Source organism: Lutjanus erythropterus, chromosome 13, assembly GCF_056507025.1.
Source record: "Lutjanus erythropterus isolate fLutEry1 chromosome 13, fLutEry1.hap2, whole genome shotgun sequence".
Taxonomy (NCBI): Eukaryota; Metazoa; Chordata; class Actinopteri; order Lutjaniformes; family Lutjanidae; genus Lutjanus; species Lutjanus erythropterus.
The window spans coordinates 20,669,535-20,689,276 of NC_139329.1; the positions used below are offsets into that span (position 1 = coordinate 20,669,535).

At 40.1% G+C, this 19,742-nt stretch overlaps 1 protein-coding gene across 1 annotated transcript in view; it reads left to right on the forward strand.

The window, feature by feature from the left end:
• poc1b (POC1 centriolar protein B) overlaps positions 1–19,742 on the forward strand; it is a 53,280-nt gene that overhangs the window by 5,609 nt on the left and 27,929 nt on the right. The window lies entirely within an intron of this gene.

Here is a 19,742-nt window from a genome sequence, read left to right on the forward strand (position 1 = left end):
ACAATGAAAATAGCTTGTAAACACTACTGACGCATCTGACTACTGACGCAGGAGCTGAAAGGGACCACATCTGGGAGTATACAGGGAGAAAACAGCATTGTTTTTATTCATTGAGAAATTGATTGATTAGTTTTATATGCCTGCAGTGAAACTGGAAAGCTCATTGTGAAACTGGGGGCCTTGATCCATCATTAACAAGTTTGTACTTTAACCATCTTAACCTTGACTACCCAAGACCACCAGGTGGCAGTGCAGACCAGTCTTTAGAATCTCATCCTGCTGCAGCGCTGACATCTGCCTCTGGATGACATCCTATTCACTTGTCAGAGATGCAGTGATGCGTGCAGAAAGCATCAGTCTTCACTCTTTAATTTGTGTTTATTTCTAAATAAAAGATTTGTTGAGTATGATTTAGAAAGAAACTTCTACTCTAATCATACAGTTCTGCACATTCACACATCTGAGCTACAGAGCACAGCTGCAATTCAGTGATTACACTGATAAAACACTGGATTTAGTTATTTTAAAATGTGAATGTAGTGGAAATAAAGTTTTTCTTGTCTTGAAAGCTGCATTACAGTTCAGTTAGTGTAACACTGATGGGCCAAGCTGAAATATCCATTAAAATTTTGTCCTTGAATAAACCTTAAATATCTATTTTCAATTTGTTTTCCAGTTCACCTGTATGAAAGTGTGATTTGTTAGACTTTCAAATTCAACAATATAATTTTTCTTTACCTATATGAATTTTGATTTTGCTAAAAAACAACTACACAGTTTGCAACTGAGCAGCTCTGTCAGAGCAGCAGCAGAATTTCTCTCCTGCTTCAGGACACTTTCCAATTACAAGCCTATTATTGTCCAACTTTTATTTCTAATTTTTTTTTGTGACCCAAGAATCTTGTTAATACCATGTTGTGTTTTCCCGATCATTTCTTTCTGTAGTTTTTGTTGTTGTTGAGAGCCCATCTGGGGCGGCGGGGCAGTGACCCGGCCTTGAACTTGAGTAGCAAGTTCACATGATGTTGCAAGATAAAATCCTGTTGGTGAATTAGTGCTATCCGCTTATTCCACAAATGCTGATCCCAGATAAACGGGTAGAAACATAAGATTGATGTAGGTGAGTCTTAATGCACAGGTTTAGGAGTATTAGAAAAACAACAAGCATGAGGATGACTTGTTTAGAAGCAAGGTGGAATATTTTATATACTGCATGTAAACTACCATAGAGTGCTAGATTATTCATTTTCTCATGGATGATATAGACTATACCAGAGTTTGCTGCGTATTTCTACTAGAAGAGTTCACTTGCATTTTGTTTCAAGGCTGGCATCTAAGAAAATGTCTCACCCTAAATCCACTGAATCTATTGCTTGGATCCTAAAAAGGCATTCATTGCAACATTACAGCATTTCAACATTACATAACATGCAACAGATAACCAGTGTGTTCCCTGAGCAGTTGGAGAGAGATCAGCAACCTGTCCCCTTTTTCTACGCAACACCCCAGAGAGGTTGCAGGTAATTACTGCCCCCTACTGTTGTAAAATAGACTCACAGGGTATTGGTTCAAACTTAGTGTTTTAGTCCACAAAACACTGCTGGAGTTTCACAGGAAAGCAGCGCTGCAGAATCTCATAAACAACGTAAGCGAATGGTGATCAGAGTTCAACGTAAAAAAAAACATAAAATGCCTCCATACTGCTTGTCTGGTGAAATCCAAGTATCCTAAAGCCCTGACTTGCCATACATCGTCACACCACACACACTCATTTCAGACAGTGCATGTGCACATGAACACGGCTCCAAGCTAAGGATCTACAGTAGATTTAGGCTAAAAACTTGGTGTAAATGACGTCTTTCAAGTTAACTTGGCATGTTGAGGCTTTAGGAGACTTGGATTACAACAGAGGAGCAGTATGGAGGCAACTGGTCACCATTCACTTCATCTGTTTGGGAGATTCTGCAGAGCTGTTCTCCTGTGAAACTCCAGCAGTGTTTTGTGAACAAAGCATGACCTTTAAGCATGTGAACAGGAAATAACTGAATTTTCAAATCCCTTTAAAGTGATATTGATACTGAGGGAGTACTTCATTTGATACCTTTTTTCAAAGATTACTCCTTATAAAGAGCACTTGCACTGATTGGCTGCAAGCTAAACCATATAAATAGTGTTTTTTTTTTCTAAATTTGAGTTGAGCTAGATTGAATGCAGATATCATTTGACTAGAGAAGTTTCACTACCACTTGATACTGGCTTACTTCAGTCAACACCTTAAAGGTAATGAGCACTGATACCCAATGTTAATGTATACAGAAAAAAGTACTTTTTATAGTACATAAAGGCCCCATAAAGTGTTATATCTCACGTCACTATGTTAAGATTTATTTTTATTCATTAGTGCCAAATAAAATTTGACAAACAGCTCTTTTGCTCAGCAAATGTTTATTAACAAAATAATTTAACATCATTCATTTGAAACTTTATAGTGCATACAAACTACCTCGAGTGTCAGAATTTCAGTATAAAATTGAAAATCAATTCAAATGAGTTTTCGGTTTCAGTAATTGAATCAAAAGAGGCTGAATTGTTGATTCACCTAGTATTTATTTTCTCTTTAACCCCGCCTATTTGCAACATTTGGCTCCTGTCTGAAGGAAAAATAAATTGCACTTCAAAGATAGTCATTAAGCTACATGGCTTATGGGATGTTATATCGCACTGGATATCATATAAACTTCCTTTTTCAAGAGGAATTTAAAAATGTAAATGACAGTTGTCAGGGTGTAGAATCAATGTTCATAATAATATGGATATAGTTAAATAAAAAAATGAAATTGTGCAGATCATCTGCCCTCAGGGCTGTGACTTTTTTGAAACTCTAAACTCAAAGTCAAGTGTGAAGGTCTTTTGAGTTCTTTGCACTAGGGAGGGACATTATATATAAGTGCATTGCTTCTATTTACTGTTTTAATTGTATGGGCATTGTTATACTCCTAAAAAAGTTCCTTGATACTTCGACAAAACATCAAAATGTCTTTGTCTTTTCTGTATGTCTTGTTGTCCTTTTGAATCCCTGAAAAAGAAATGTGTTGAAAACCTGAGTCTGCGAGAGTTATAGCTCCTTTTGCAGCAGCGGTAGTAATTTTTCCTTAGTGTGCTGTGCTGCCCTACTTGTCTTAGCGTCTCCTTCCCTGCCGTTGGCTACTGTGTGGGAGGAAAGACATGAATGGACCAGGCCAAGTGGAAGTCATTTAGAGTCAGGATGGCTAAGTCAGATAAGTGGTTTTGGTTCAAGACTCCAGTAAACACACAACTGCAGAACAGCCATTCATGACTCAAATGCATGCTCTGATGTTAACATGGAACTGTGGAGATGAATGGGCAGAACAAGGGACTAGTTCTAACCTGTTTGGAGTATCAGATAGATATGGTTGCCAATTGTCAAGTGGCATTGTAAATTCCTTTTTTTTAGTTATTGTCCTGTCATTAACTATTGACTATGGCAAAAATTATTTGTCAACAAATTTAACAATGGTGCATTCTCAACTTACAAACAAGGAAAATAAGTAGTTAGCAGGCGACCAAAAAATGTTTGAGTGTCTGATGAATTTATCTGCTCCTATTCTGCTATCATGCGTGTGCAACACCTCTTATTTAGCAGCTAAAGAATGTTTTCTCTAATTGTGTTTAACCTAAGACTGCTATGTAATCAATAGCAGGGTCTCTCATATTTGGCCCCTTCTCTATTTCCTTGCTCTTTTTGCGTCTTCCTCTTCCTCCTCCTCCTCCTCTGAGCTGCTGAAGGAGCTCGTCTTTGCTCCCTGTATGGTTTGCCGGAGCGTGCCTGAATGGAAAGGCCTGTGAGAGATCAGAGAAAGAGAGAGATGGGGAGGAATGGAGATCAGAGAGAGATGGGGAGAGAGCAGGAATCCACGTGCCAGTGCTTTGGCCCCCAGGGGCCCCAACCGGGGAGCAGCAGCCGCAGCAGCAGCCGCAGCTCTAATAATAGACTATCTGGCATCCTGCCTGCCTGTTTAACTTACTGACTAACTCAGTGCACCCCGGTGTCACACACATTAATACATATACATCAGTTTAATCCTCGCCACAAATAGCAACAGGAATGCTGGACCCCCACATGCTTACTCACGGTTAGTGCATCAGCTAAATGTGTTAGGATGTGTCAAAATTTAACACACACACACACACACACACACACACACACACACACACACACACACACACACACACACACACACACTGCTCGTGACTCATTCATGCACATCCGTCCCTTGTCTGTGCCTCCTACAGCTTGTTGTACACTGAACTAAAGGTGCTAACTAGAACCATGAAGGGTTCTTTGGCCAATCCCCGTAGGAGAACCCCTTTTGGTTCCTTTGACAACCTTTTGCAAAGGTTCCACTTGGAATTCTTTGAGAAACTTCTACGTATAACCTGACGCAAAGGGTTATACCTAGAACCATCTGTGAAACGTTTCACCCAGAACACCCTCTGTGAGGTTCTAAAGGAGAACGCTGCTATGGTGCAATGGTTTGACCCAGAACTGGGTGTTCTTTCCAGGAAAACCCACGGGGGGTTCTACATTTTTATATTCCAAAGGTTTTATCAAGAACCCACCCAGGGGGTTCTGCTAAGAACCCTTTTGTACTCCAACCCAGGGGGTTCTACTGAGAACCCTTTTATATTCCAAGGGATTTATCTAGAGCCCACCCAAGAGGTTCTGTCGTGAATCATTTTATATTACAAGGGTTTTGTCTAGAACCTGCCCAGGGCGTTCTACCGAAAACCTTCTTATATTATCATACAAAGAACCCTTGACTGAAAAGTAAAAGCAATCTGTGAAGAGCTCTTTCTTTCAGTAAGGGTTCTTAATGGAACCCTTAATCTTACAAAGAACCCTTAACAAATCCTTTCTTCAAAGAAGAATTTTGCCTCAGAAGCGAATGGTTCTGGGTAGAACCTCAGCCCTTCAGGAAGAACCATTTTGGAACCCCTGTTTCTAAGAGTGTAGCCTCTGTGTGTGTGTGTGTGTGTGTGTGTGTGTGTGTGTGTGTGTGTGTGTGTGTGTGTGTGTAGGTATGTGTGAACAGTTGTGCAGGCGTGCATGTGAGCCTGCATGCATGTTTGCGTAGTGTGCACATGTGTCAGTGGATATCCGAATTTGCCAGGTTATGTGTGTGAATGTGTGTACTTGGGGTCTGTTTGTGAGTGTACATGAGTCATTGAGTACTGGAGTGTAAATGTGTGCGTGTGCGTGAGAGTCATTCCTGTTTAGGACGGTTCAGAGCAGGGAGCCCCCAGTGCTACTCCTCCTGTCAGCTCTGATTTCCATCACTGAGGAGCTCTCCTCTGCTCTCCTCTGCTCTTCCCCTCTGGTCATTTCCTCGTCCTTCCACTGTTGTTGATGTCCTCAGAGTGCTTTCCCTTCCGCCCTGCGTCTGTGTTTCCCCCCCATCACCCTAATGGGTCCAAGCGTAGGCGGAAATGGAGAGAGGGAAGAGACGGGAGATGCAAATGGCCTGAGGTGGGTATGTGGGTGGCTGGATGGGGAGGTTCCTGAACTCACTTCCTGCTGACCTTCATGTCCTTAATTTAGGGCAATCTCCTCTTATCACTTATGCATTATTTTTCTTTTACTTTTTTCTTTGACCGCAGTGTCACTTAACCTAAGTGGGTTCACAATGTTCTGTGTGTTTTAATGTGTTGAAATGACCTCAATTGATTGAGACACTGATTTTTTTTGAGGTGTGGATTGAAATGACAACCCTGTCATCTTCAAAATCTGGTTGACAGCCTTCCCAGCAGAGTAGAGGCTGTTACAGTGACTGTGCTTCTGCAGTGTTTAATGTTTGTTGACCAACAGAGTGAAAAGCTCAAAAGATCCTCAAACAAATTACCTCGAATATCAATTATAACAATTAGAAATTATAATATGTCATGATGATACATAATTTTAAACCAGCCACTGTCAGCCTATCACCCAGTGGTGGCAGATATATTTGCCTCTCCCATAACAACAAACTCACAAAGTGGTAATAGGGTAAATATTCTTACATCTGATTTCCTTATTAAAGAAAAGCTTCTGAATTCAGGTTTCTCTCTTCCGCTTAACTAACCCACACACTTATAATTGCTTATAAACACAAAAAAATAAAATAAAACTCACTAAAACTGTCTTTGTTGGTCTTTCGACTGTGCCAACCTTCACCAACCCTGGTTTGGTCAAAAGAAATCCTTATTTCACTGCGTTAGATGTGAAAATATTCTGACTCCAGTCCCTGATATCTGATATATTCGTCCAGTCAACCAACCCTTCCATAAAGCCTTTGGGTGTTCTGATGTCGATGAAAGTTGTCTGTTTCTGGTTACGTCAGCACATAACAATACAATTCTGAATGGTTTTTGACTTGCGTTCAGGACGTTTGTATGTACAGGGAGGTGATGTCAGTAATGACATGATGACACTGATGTGGCATCATCTGTGGCTTTGTTCCTCTGCTCCCTTTCTCTCCCTCTTTCTCTGCATTAGCCATTAAGCTCTGCAGTGGGCTAGTGGCACTAGCAGGGCTCAGTGCTTCTGAATGGAGTGATATCAGCAAACACTACGTCATCACAGAGCTGACAGAGGCTCGGGGTGCTGACCTCACTCTCCATTGACATTACAGAGCTTTGATAGACGCACCAGTGGCCATAAAGTGACGCATCTCCTCCACACCAACAGCCAAAGCTGCTGTCTTTGTGTCCTTGAGCATTCAAGCCAGTCACAGTCTCTCCTTGACATCTACTCTGGATAACAGATCAATAAAAAAAACATAAATACGCTTTTTTTCTCATGTTAGCAATGTTAGATTATCCTTTTTTTTCAGACACAGGCTACATTTGTTCATGTCTCTGTGATGGAGGCCCCGAATTCAGTATCAGGGAGCCCCAAAGGTCATGGAAGGGCCAGATTGAATCAGAGCAGAATGAGGTTTGAACTTTTTAATCTAAGTGTCGCTAAATGAGGTGTGGGGCTGAAAGTCTGAGACTGAATAACATACAAACTACAGTTCCAAAAAAGTTGGGAGGCTGTGTAAAATGTAAATAAAAACAGATTGCAACAATTTGCAATATGCATAACCTACATGCTCTCATAAATTCAACTTGCCTAACATCACCATGAAATAACAGCCAAAATAGTTTGTTTGTGTGCAAACAAACTGAATGTATTTCTTGGTGGTAATGTAAGCAAGTATGCCTTTGTTGAATTGTGTCACTGGGTGTCTCTCAAAATGTTGTACAGTCTCTCCTCTGGTTGAGTGGCAGCAGAGAGTAGACAACGACACGGAAAGTGTCAAACCCATTGCACTGAACAGATATCAAGTCAGCTGTGAAACACATGAAGAATGGCAGGCGTGAAATGAGGCCAAGGAAGACAGCAGTGTTATAATATGTGTGTGTGTGCGTGCGTTTGTGTGTGTGTGCATGGTGTATCTGTCTCTATAAGGACTGAAATGTCCTCATAAGTAAGTTAATCAAAATCCTCCAAAGACGAGCAGGTTGCTTGTTATAACTTCTGTGAATAGTGGGTTTGAAGTTATGTGTGTAGTGCAACAGTTTGGGTTAGTTTAGTTTTAAATATGAGTTTAAAGTCAAAGTTGGGGATCAGATTGAAGTTAAGCATCTAGCTAATTCAGGTTAGCTTTACTGATAAGGACTCATAGCTTTGTGTGTGTGTGTGTGTGTGTGTGTGTGTGTGTGTGTGTGTGTGTGTGTGTGTGTGTGTGTGTGTGTAAGAGGTGATTAGATAGCAGAAGGTTAGATTTGGTTACTTACGCCATCTCTCGTGTTCCTGCAGACGTTAGCTCTGACGCCAGTTTGACCAGACAAGGTGTCCTCTACTGACAGGCCTCCTGTCACAGACCTCTGCGTGTGTGTGTGTTTCTTTTGTGGTTGCGTGGCCTTTCATCATACATGAATGAGTGTATAATCCTGTGTGTAGTAAATTTCACTACAGTCATTTTTAGTGAGTCTCTTCAGGTGCATGCATCTCAGCTGTTAATATATAAGGCCATGCATGTTTGTGTGATTGCAGTGTGTACTTGTCTACATTTACACACATGGCCCCACCCCGACTCCTCTCTAGCTTCCTGTGCAGGGGAAGTACAGGATATTGGATGGCCCAAAGGTTTAGATACCAGATTTAAGTGCTGTAGAGGAGAACACGAGTGACAAGACACGACGGAAACGAGCTAAAGATAGTAACCACTCCGGGGGGAGCGGGCGGTTCACTTTCCACCAGGACAAGGGCTCCCAGAGGCTGCACAACACCCTCACACTCACACACATGCCCACACGCACACAAACATGCACTGTTACATTCAGGTAAACACACTCGTGCACACTCAGTGAAAGCACAGTCAGGCATATTCATTCATGCTGTGTTCTTTCATGCACTGATAGAAACACACTGACTCTTAGTCACACACACACACTGTCATGCAGACCTGATCTGATGAACATGCAGGCCTACAGAACCTGTTTACTCCTGATGTGACAATGAAACAGGATGAAACATCCAAGTGATTATTTTTATGATAACATTGAATTTAGGGATGATAATGATTAATTGATATAGGCCATTGAGATTTTTTTTTCAATCAAGTAAAATTTAGTTGATCTTTTATCAAATAAAGTGCGCAGCGTTTGTATTTTTAAAAGCATTAATTACTGAATCATTAATCTGAAAACATCATACAGTCTCCTGTCTGTACGAGTATAACAGAATGAGGTGGAGAGTGATTCCCTCCTTTGTTGTTAATGTTTTGTCTCCAGCAGTGGAGAGCAGCCTGTCTGCTGCACTGTTAGCTCTGGGGAAAGCCATGAGAGAATTATTTGCTTCACCACAGCATTGGTCAGCAAGGCTGCTGTGGATCATATAAAAGGTGCTGCCTTTAGTCTCTTGTAATCCCTGTTGACTTTGATAAGGGGAAACTTCAAGGATGTCAGGGCCAATTTTGATCAAAGAAAACAGGTTGGGGATGAGGCACAAAATGTTGCAAAAATAGCGGAAAATTAGTTGTACACAGCCAGACTACATTCACCCACACTGGTGTCCACATCTAGGGTGAGAATTCTTTCAAACAAGTGACACTTTGTGGCATCACTTAGCTCATTTGCTGATGGACAGAGTAGGTTAGGACATCCTCATTGAAAAAAACTGAAACAATCTGATGTTGACTTACTCACTTGTTTGCATTGCTTCTGGTTAGAAAGCAGTGTAGCTTTTTAGGTTTTGCTTCTGACACTCAGTGTACTGTCATCCAGGACATAAGTAACCAGAAAATAATCAAATTTAAGAAAGAAATCAGAGAATTTGGACATTTTTTCTTCATAAAAAAGAGTCAAAAATGATTAATAGATTATGATGTTGGCAATGAATTTAATTGTTGCAAACTAATGGATTGATTGATTGTTGTAGCCCTGTTTTGCAGAAAGTAAGTTTGGCATGCTAGTTCTCCCTTAGTGCTGCTGCAAGTTTTTGATGACACCTTGTGTAACTGGAATATTACATGACACTTCCTGACCACTTGTTTGCACCAGTGAAAGCGGAGTCAAAGCGGAAACCCGTCTCGGGACACCGCACACGTCCCGTAATGCCGTGTTTTGCTGCGAGACTCCCTGCGGCGGCTCCAGTCTCCTTGGCGCTTGCATGCAAGTGTTCAAAAAAATTTGATCTTCCTCATCAAAAATACAAGAGGAGGGCAAGCCTTATCACTAATTCAAGAGGAGTCTCTCTTCGGATTCCCATCCGTCCTTCCCCTCCTCACCTCTCACCCTTCCTGTCTCTCCTCTTTCTCTCCTCTTGTCTTCCATCTCAACCTTATGCAACAGTCACTTATAGGTAGCGGATGGTTACTTGTAGAGGCCAGCCAATATGTGATTTTCGGGGCTAAACTTTTTTGTTTTTTGCAATAATCTCTCAAAAGTGTGAAAAACACAAAAGTTAGCTATAAAAAGCTATATACAGTGTTGTGTTCAAGGACATTGGAGTCCCTGCGGACCTTGACTTTTGTTCTGAAGGTGTAGAATATTTAGAATGACACGTGGATGATGATATGGTGGGATCTGAATCAGTATCTATAAGGGGAAAGCTTTTTAAAGAGAAATTCAAACAAAAAGAAGTGTGACTCCCAGCGTCAGTATCAGTGTGGATTTATACAGTCCTATTAAAATACTTTAGGGGTGATTTGGAGTAAAATTTGTGTGATGGGTAAATTCCTCCCAGGTTGTTATCATGTAGTTTCACGTTTATTCCAGTTTTTCTAGCTAGGAAATTTATTCATATTATTATTATTTCTGACTTACTGACTGCTCTGCCCGTTACTCTAAGGGCTTTCCTCCTTCCGTGTTATCTCTGCCATCCTTCCACATCCGACCAACCCTCATCCCTCTGAGTGTGCACTCTCAAGGGTACAGCTTGTATCCTCAGGGGCCTCTACTGGGAACATGCTGACAGTCGGTCCGCGTTGAAGGCTAAAAATAACCGGGCAGGTCTATTACAGGTAGCAGGGACACCTGAAAGGCAAATGATGATGCGTTGTGTTTTCCTCCTTGCTTGCTGTTATCCCTGCCTGGAGAAGTGGGAAGAGGCTGGGATAAGAGATTAGAATAGAACTTGGATGAGATTTAAAAATAAAGAGAGAGAGAGAGAGAGCGGACATGAGATTTGATTATGTTGTCGTCAAGTTGCCTGTAAGATTTAGGCAAGACAAGAGAGAGAAAAAGACAACAATTCCCAGTTGTTTAATCTGTCTTTAAGTTTGTAGATGTTCTTCATGTATGTAAGTCCCAGTTAAGGTTGTTAAAACTGATCACAAAAGTACTTTTTATATCCATGTGTTGTCTTAATTTACATTTCATTTTACATTCAAAGTAGGGCTGCACAATTTGTGTTATAAAGTGAATCATAGAGATCAGGATTTTCAAATGTATTCTCAGTTTTTTCAACAAAAACATTTATTAGACGCTCAAGTAACTAAAAAGTGAGACAGTTGCTGTCTAGACAGACCTTTAAACAGACAAGGTATCAAAGTGCTGGACTACAACCAGTGTCTTTCTCTCTTATTTTACTTAAATGTTGCTGAACATAAAAAAATGCAATGTGTAATGTTTGCGTTGTTGAGGTGTGTTTGATCTGACAGCTGGGATTTTGTGATGTGGTTTGTCCGTTAGAAGTGAGTAAATCATCCTCATTTAGGAATAAAATTGCATCTGCATGAATTGAGATCCCAATTTTTAATAATTTTTTTAATGATTAATCGAGTTGACTTGTATTTTGAAGAATTTATAGGAGACAGTGTTTTCCACTGTTTAACTGCCACTTGACTCAAGCTAAGTTCACCTTCAGTTAAAAGACACACGTTCATCTGGGTAGTAGTCTTGTAATGGAGAGGCCATTACAAAATCCTACTGTGCCAGGCTGACATATAGAATCATACTGCGTCAGGCCTGGCCAGCACAAAAAAAAGCCGTGCAGAATTCATATGTTGATTTAAAATTTGAATGTCAGTGTTACGAATGAAGCTTTGAAGCTTCTAATTATTTAGTACAACACTAATTATTGGCCTTTTTGCTTTCCCAGTTTTTCCATGCCGGTATCAAAATCCAGCTCGTCCTTTATTGCTTTTTCCCCACTGTATATTTGTATGAGAATATTTTTGAGAATTTCAGTTGCAGGTCCAGTAGGTGCTCAAATAAACAGCTTTGGGTTGTCTATAACTGAAAATGCATGTGATGTTGTTTTAAAGGTGGACTGGCTAAGGCCAAATGATCGTATTAACTGTGTTCAACTTTGTCTAACTGTGATGGACAACTGCAGCTGCAGCAAAACAACAGAACCTGTAGTGTGTATGTGTGTGGAAATAACAGGCTACCTTAATATCTGAGTTGCTCGCTGATGCTATTTTCTCCCTGAGTGGAGGCAGAGAGGATGTGGCCTGGTGAACCGCGTAGGCAGATCAGACGCCTCATGGCTCTGTTGCTGGCCAGGCTTATTTCTTTACAGCTCATCCAGGCTAGCAGAAAAACAAATTATTGATTTTCCTGAACATTTTTGTATGTTTTCTTTTTTTTCTCCCATTGAGATGCATCTTACCTGCAGACCTTGAGTGATTGGCCAAAGTGTAGATAAGACAGAACTATACTTATAGAGGACTTTAAGTACATTTAGGATTGGATGTTTTAATGCTGTTTTTAGCTGGCTGGTGGGATGAGAATAGTTGTGTCCCTCTCATTTGTTTGCTGTAGTAGCACTGGCTCCTTTTCTCATCATCTTTATGCTACCATAGATTACAGCCAGGTGTAGTTATATGAAACCCCACAAACCCATATTTTATAATCAAGAATGTGCTGCAGCATGTTAGTGTGACTCTAAAAGTATCTTTTTCTTTTCTTCTCTGTATGTGTGAGTCCTTATACACCCGTACATGTGACTGTGAAGGGAGGATTACTGGAAAAGGGCTAGGAAAACAAATTCATTTCCTGTGAGTTGAGAAAGCCTCGGGGTCGAGGTTTCTCTCCGGAGGTGCAGCTGTAACCCAACACTGCCTCAGTCCCAGGTTAAACCCCACCTCTTCTTGCTGCAACCCCCCACCCCCCACCCCCCTCCTGTTAAGCTCATAGTCCACCTGTTAGGAAGTCATTCATCTCTCTGTTCCCTGGAGAGGGATAACTGGATCCCCCACCTCTGACCACAGCCACACTGACGGATGGCTTTAATGGGCTTTTATTGTTTGATGTGTCCACTGTCTTCCTCTTTCTTTTCCAAATCTAATCTTCTCTCTTTATATCTGTTTACTCTATCTGCTCATGACTTACCTTTTAACTTCATTCTCTCTTTTGTACTAATCTTCCATTTCCGCTCCATGTATGCAGCATCACAGCAGATATGATTATGTTGAAGCAATAAAAGGGACTTTTTAGTTCAAGAGTGGTAGGGCTGGTATTATCTTTACTATGTCTTACAAAAAATAAAAAAAATCATGTGTCCAAACTTTTGACTGGCACTATTTCAACACAGTATAACCTCACACAGTTCGAAATCAAATACTTGTAGATTTATCATCACTATGGACGACGCTTACTTACAAATTAAGTTGCGCTCAGTTACAGCTTACAGTTAAGCCCGTTCCTTAACCGCTTTACGCCTCCTGTCTCTGCCTGAACCTGCTGTATCTTCATCATCCCTGAAGTCAGAGTCCAGTCAGAGCCACTATAATGGTAAATTGGCCGAGGTGCTGTATTACTGGTCAAAACGGCCTCCATTGTTCTCGGAGGCTGTATCCCATAGGACTGCTAACTGAGCTAACTTTCTAATGGTGGCTCCCTCTAACTTAAGCCCTTTTTATATTTTACAACATGAAGTGTAGGTCAGCTTATGGATCACTTTTCTTAAATGAAATTGTTGAGAATTTTAATACAGTAGCAACTTTGCTCACAGCTTAACATTGTTTAGCTCTTTGTTTCTAGACTTTTCTGATACCTTTTTGATCTTTTGAGAAGGTCTTGTCTTAATCAGACTTAGCCAGCAAAGAAATGCAGTTTTCATGCCAAAAGCTATGATTATGGTCTCCATACAAAATTTCATTTTGTTAGATTCAGAGTAACTTTGTGTTGAATTATTATTGTTGCTTTGTTTGATTGTTTGTCAAGGTTCAGATGTAATGTTTTTGTTTAAAGACGCTTAAGTGGTTTGTGGTGGCCGTGAGCCCGGTATGTGTGGGAACATGGGAAAGGTTAGGTCGCTAGCATAGTCTGAGAGGGGGATCAGGGCTAGCCTTGAGCTTGCATTGTCTTACAGGGGGACAATTAGCAATTAGCAGTGGGGTTATTCTGAATGGCAAATGAGTTTCCCACAGGTGCTTTGCAGTCCTTTTGGTATTAGCGTAAGTGCTAAAGCTGATTAGCAGGCATTTGTGCGGCAATGCAGCTCAATCTAATCTCCCTTATGGACACCCGCCTGTTTTGGCAATCTCCAATGAGAGCCACTGCCTTTGAAATGGTAGGTTTAATATTTGTGTGAATATGTTGCTGGCTTTATTGCATTTAGTATTTTTTAGTAACAGAGCATATTCAAGGCCGTTCAGATTTTTTGTGCCTTTCTTTGTACTTTTTCGCTCTATTTACTTTAAATTTGAATTGTTTTTTATAAATGATTAAGGTTTTTTATTCATTTTTAAGTTTAATTGTCGCTGTTATTGGTTTTACTTCTTATCACCACCTTTATAAAAGTTTCTCAGTGGTGTTTCTTTGTGTCTAGGAGTTTGTATTTTTTTACTAGCCTAAATTGTAAATGAGGTCTCTACCTCAATGTATTTCAGAGTTAAATAAAGGTTGAATGAATAAATGAATGAATGAATGAATGAATAAATGAATGAATGAATGAACCTTTCTGAGTATCTGCTAATGATGAACTTCAAAACACTGGATTTTCTATGACACTTTCAATCACCAGGTCTGCTGCTAGTCCATCCTGTCTGACACCCTTTCACTTCCTCTGAGTTGTTTACCTGTCCAGTAATCTCCAGGTTGGCTTTCAGAGATAAAAGGATATGAGTCATGCTTAAGGTTGGATATGTGTCAAGATTACATGGAAAGATTAACCTTCTGCTGTCCTACATACACCTAAGCCCCTCCATATGGCAACACATTTCCTCCTGGAGGAGAAATATTCAGGGGAACAAATGTTTTTTTTTAAAGAGCACCAAATCAGTTGCCACGTGGGATGGAGCAATTCTCTTTTCAAAATACATTAAAGTAAAGTTGAAATATTTTTAAATTTCTTCAGCTTCTTTGTGCTGTGTTTCTCTGTGTCCTGGCATTATTCTTTCACACATTGTTCTCAGTCATGACACAGTTGTTTAAGTATTAACTCTCTGTCTAGCTGCACAGCGTTATGTAACTGCCATTCAGCAGAGTAGTACAACTTGTGAATGGTCTGTGTTGTGGTTGGCCGCTTGTTACTTCAGTATTACATGACAGTTCATGCATGAATGTGACATTGCAGGGAAAAAAATTTAACTTTAATGGGAGATGCTTCAATTGTCGGAGGGCGGGTTTTAGTTTCCACTTTAAAGAATTATGATTTTTTTTTTGTCCCATTTGAATGGTGTTTCAGTCACCAGAAATAGAAGGGCCTAATTTTAAAGTTTGGCTACTGAGAGCTGTATCTGAATTAAGGAGCTCTAGGGGTTCAGTTATCAAATACCAACAAAAACTTAAGTTTATTGGCGCGCTTAATCTAGGGCTACAGCATCTATAAAATGACAGGAAATAGTGAAAACTGTCTATCCCAGTTTTTCAAAGTTCAAAGTAATGTCCTTTAATGTTTGTGTATTAGTCCGAAACCCAAAGATTTTCAGTTTAATAAAATAATAAACAGAGAAAAGCAGGAATGGGCAGAAAACAGCATTATTTGCCATTTTTGCATGAAACATTACTTTAACCATTTATCTTTGTCAAAATAGTTTGATAGTTTATTTCTTTTTTACCACTTGTTTTGTCCAAATAAGTTGCTAGATTTTCTTGCCCAACATGGCATTTTACTACATTTTACAACATTTAACTACTGTATGAATAAGGTGTGATAGAATGCTGACTTAAAAAGACACTGCTATATAGAAATAAACTATAAATGGAACAAGCTCAGCATTAATGTCCTCACTCTGACCCACCACAGTTCTCTTTGTGAACACGTCCACATGCACACCACCTTTGTGCTGCAAGTCCCCTTGTGACCAGTTATATTTGAACACTTAAGTGAGCCTAATGAAAGGAAGTCACCCATTTATTTCCCTCTCTACAGTTAGTTATTCTTAGAAAGTCCCTTTGCTGCTCCGATGCATCAGTTGTACCACTTCAAAGGCCTTGGTCTGAAATGACAGCCTTGGCCCTTATCAAGAAACATCCAGTAATCTTGTTTCACAGAACAGGAGCTATGTTTGGAATGGCTCATGTGAGGGCAATTGACAAGAGGTCTGGTCAAACAAGTGGCATATTGATGTCCTTGAATTTGGCATGGATCAATTAGATTTGGTGTCTGGGTTCCAATTACTCTAAATTTTTCCCTTGAATTTATATGGCGTTGTGCTGTTGTTCTCTTTAAAACTGTGGTAGATGCTCCTGTTCAGTAAAGCATTTTTCAGACGGTGACAGTAGCGTGCTGCTTCACATTTTTGAGGATGAACTGATTAGGATTTGGAGATCAAAGCTGTCACCTCATAAAACATGTTTTTGGCCATAATGCCTCAATTTTTATGCTAATTATGACAAAATTTCACACACATATCTATACAGATAAAATGATGAGGACATGGCATTTTTTTTAGCCAAAAGGCCAAGGTTCAACGCCACTGTGACATCATAATGTTCAACTCTCTGTCAGTCCTCTGTACTTAAATAGTCTCCAAGTGAAGACAGCATGTTGTCACTGGAAATTATTCACTGGAATCATGCTTACGATAACCTGTACCAGTACCCTTAATGTGATATAGATAGCAATGAAGTACTTCATTTGATGCCTTTTTCAAAAGTCCTTGAAGAATACTTGTGGTGATTGGCTATAAGCAAAACCATATAAATGGTCATTTATTTGTAGGTCTGGGTATCAAAAGGATCAATTGTAGGTATTGTTTGACTGGAGAAGGTTTAATACTACTTGGCACTGAGTTATTTTAATCATAGCTTAAAGGTATTGAGTGTTAATACCTAGCCCTAGTGCCCATGCAGCGCAGCCAATTGTGAAGCTTTTTGAACAAGTTCACCTTTTTTTCATCTTTTTTTCTTCTTTTCACACCCTCACACCAAACCAGTCCAACATTCAAACTTGCAGGTCTGAAGCTGGATGAAAATTCCCTTCGCATTCAGTCTAAATTCACTTTGGGAATGATTTCTGATTTGGGGCTGTGCGCAAGAAATGCGTGCAAGTTTTCTACAAGTATTTCTTTAACATTTCATTTGTAGGACTTCCAATAAGCTCCCAGAATGAAATTAGCAGGTGGGACTTCCGATGTCCTACTCAAGGAAACTTTGACAGAACCACCTCAAACAGGTGATCTTCTGGTTACAATATGGTTTCCCAAACCAGTAATCTTACTGCTGCCACTCCTACAGTACACATTCCATGTATAATTTGTTCCCTGATTTCAACTTTTTTTTGTCTCTTGACAGTTCTCTCCTTCCAAACCATCTCTGAATGTCTATGGTCTGACGCAGTAGGACTCTGCTGTCGTGATGATAAACCACACTTCCTCTGTTCCTACCACTCACTGTAGAGCACAATAGCCTTTGGTGTTTTGAAGTGCCCAGGAGGACAATACTTGACAGTCTGTTGATCCACCTGTTTCAGGACAGAGTGGGATTGAAAGTTTGGCTTGTTTGCCGTTAACCCCTGGCCCTTGTGGAGGTGGTACACAGAAAATGACAAGAAGGGCTCCACTGTTTGAAATGTTTTCCTTGTCTCAGATTTTTCCTCTGGTTCTCAGAAGTTAGCCCAGTAGAGCTCTCATACCTCTGGGGTCTTTTCACTCCTCTGCAAAGTCATCTTTACAGCTGTTGTGTGTGTTTCTGCTTCCATTAAATAACAAATGAATTCAATATATTATAGATTTTGTGTATGACCCTACCCAACAAAAACACACCAATGCGCCTGAACACGGATGAAATTGGCTGTGTTTGTATGCTTTTTATCTTCTTATGTCTTCTCACTTCTTAAACTTTTTTCCTCTGGAGGAACTAGATGAAGATCCAGGGTCATACTTGTGCATTTGAGTGTCTGTATGTATTCAAGTACTGTATGTAGTTAAGCATCCCCACGCCCACTGATAATGCGCCTGCATGGGTGTGTAGTCGAGTACACTATTCAAACACCAGACCAGCCACAGAATCGCTGACTGAATACAGCAAAGCCTTAATGTCAGTTTAAGCCAATTTATTTTGTAATTATTGAGACAACTTTCCTACATTGCCCCCACTCTTCAAGTATTTTTGGACTGGCTAGTTCTAATCACAATTTAGTCTGCAACTAATGTAATTTCAAAAGTGCCAAGAAAACCTGGGCAAACGCTTGTCCAGGGCTTGAAGGCAAAAATGAATGAGATATTTCAGCAATACACACAGAGATTGATGTAACCGTCCCTTGTGCTATTTAGACTGCACGCCTACGTAGAAACCTGGCTTTGATGGTGGAGGAGGTGGATGAGCGCAGGAGTGTCACTGGGGTTACCAAAAACACCTCCTCTGCCAGCTAGTCTGATCACATCTCCAGAAATTTAAAAAAGTAGATTCTTCTTCCTGACAAGCACCCACCCCCACCACCCACTTTCAGCTCTGCTCAGCTCTGAGCACACCTATACAGCCGTCCAAAAAACCCTGACACTGCCTTTACTTTGGGCTGATTAATACACAGTCCTCACTTCATGGTAAGTTTTTTTTTTTTTTTTTTTTTTTTTTGTATTGTCCCAGTCTGGATGGTGACAATGTTCTGCTGAGAGAAATGGGTCGAACATGGCTTTTGACATAGGGACTAATCAGCTTTGGGCACAACACTAAATTGCTAATCTCTTTGCTTTTGGCAATCTTGTGAAAGCACATAGCATGAAGGCTTACCAGTTTGCAGACAAGACTTCCTTTAAAACTAGAGAAATTAATTCATTACAAATCTTTAATTGTTGTTAAACATCTGAGAGAGGAGCTTTATTTGAAATATGATCTGCAACTTTAAGTTTTGCAGGAATTGATTTTGGGTCACGTGTTTGAGTTGTCACAAAGCTAGTAACAATTGCATTAAATATATTAAATAACTCCTTTAACAATTTACAGACCCCAACATGTTGAAGTTGGTCCTGTACTTACATTTGTATTTTCAGTGTCTGCTGTCAGTTTTCATGAATACTGTCTTACACACAACCACGCTCTACAAGGTACTTCCTTATCTTGGGAGATCTATCATAGCCCTCATGCATCCCATTGTTTGATGTGTAAGGTCTTAGCAGCAGATGTCATCCTAATTTAGCTTTTCAAACTGTGGTCTAATCTCCTCAGTGCTGTCACCAGGCTCCAAATGAGGACAGTTAACAAAATAGCTTTTTTTTTCTTAAGATGGCGATGTTTAAAATACAACTTACAAAGCCTCTTTTACACTGTTTAAAAACTACCACTAACATTTTGTCTTCAGTTGAAAAGCGTACAATCAAGAGGACCTTAGGTCTGACCCTGAAGAGACACACAAGCTCGTCTGCTTTTATAGAAATAGCTCAATGTTGGTCTGATGCTGAAATTAGAGAACGGATCCCCTCTACACTGAGGATTAAATGACATGACAGCTAAATGGCATGTTGCAGTAAACAAGTTCCTGTGTTGGCTATACTCACGTGTCAGATGTCAAAAATCATGTGAGCCCCAAGGCTCACATGAACTTGGAAAAGATGTGAGAGCCAAAAAAACCTTTTACTTACAAATAAATATGCTCAAAGTTGACCACTTGTACCTCATGTACACATATGCTTCTCATATCCTGTTTACCTTGATGCTTATTCTACAGATTTACACATGCAGGCTTGCTGTCATAACATGTCACTGGTGTGATGCATGATTTGTGCATCCACATAAAAACAGAAACTGCTTATAAAATTAATAGATGCACAAATGTGAAGATGCACTCATGCACAATATGTATGGAA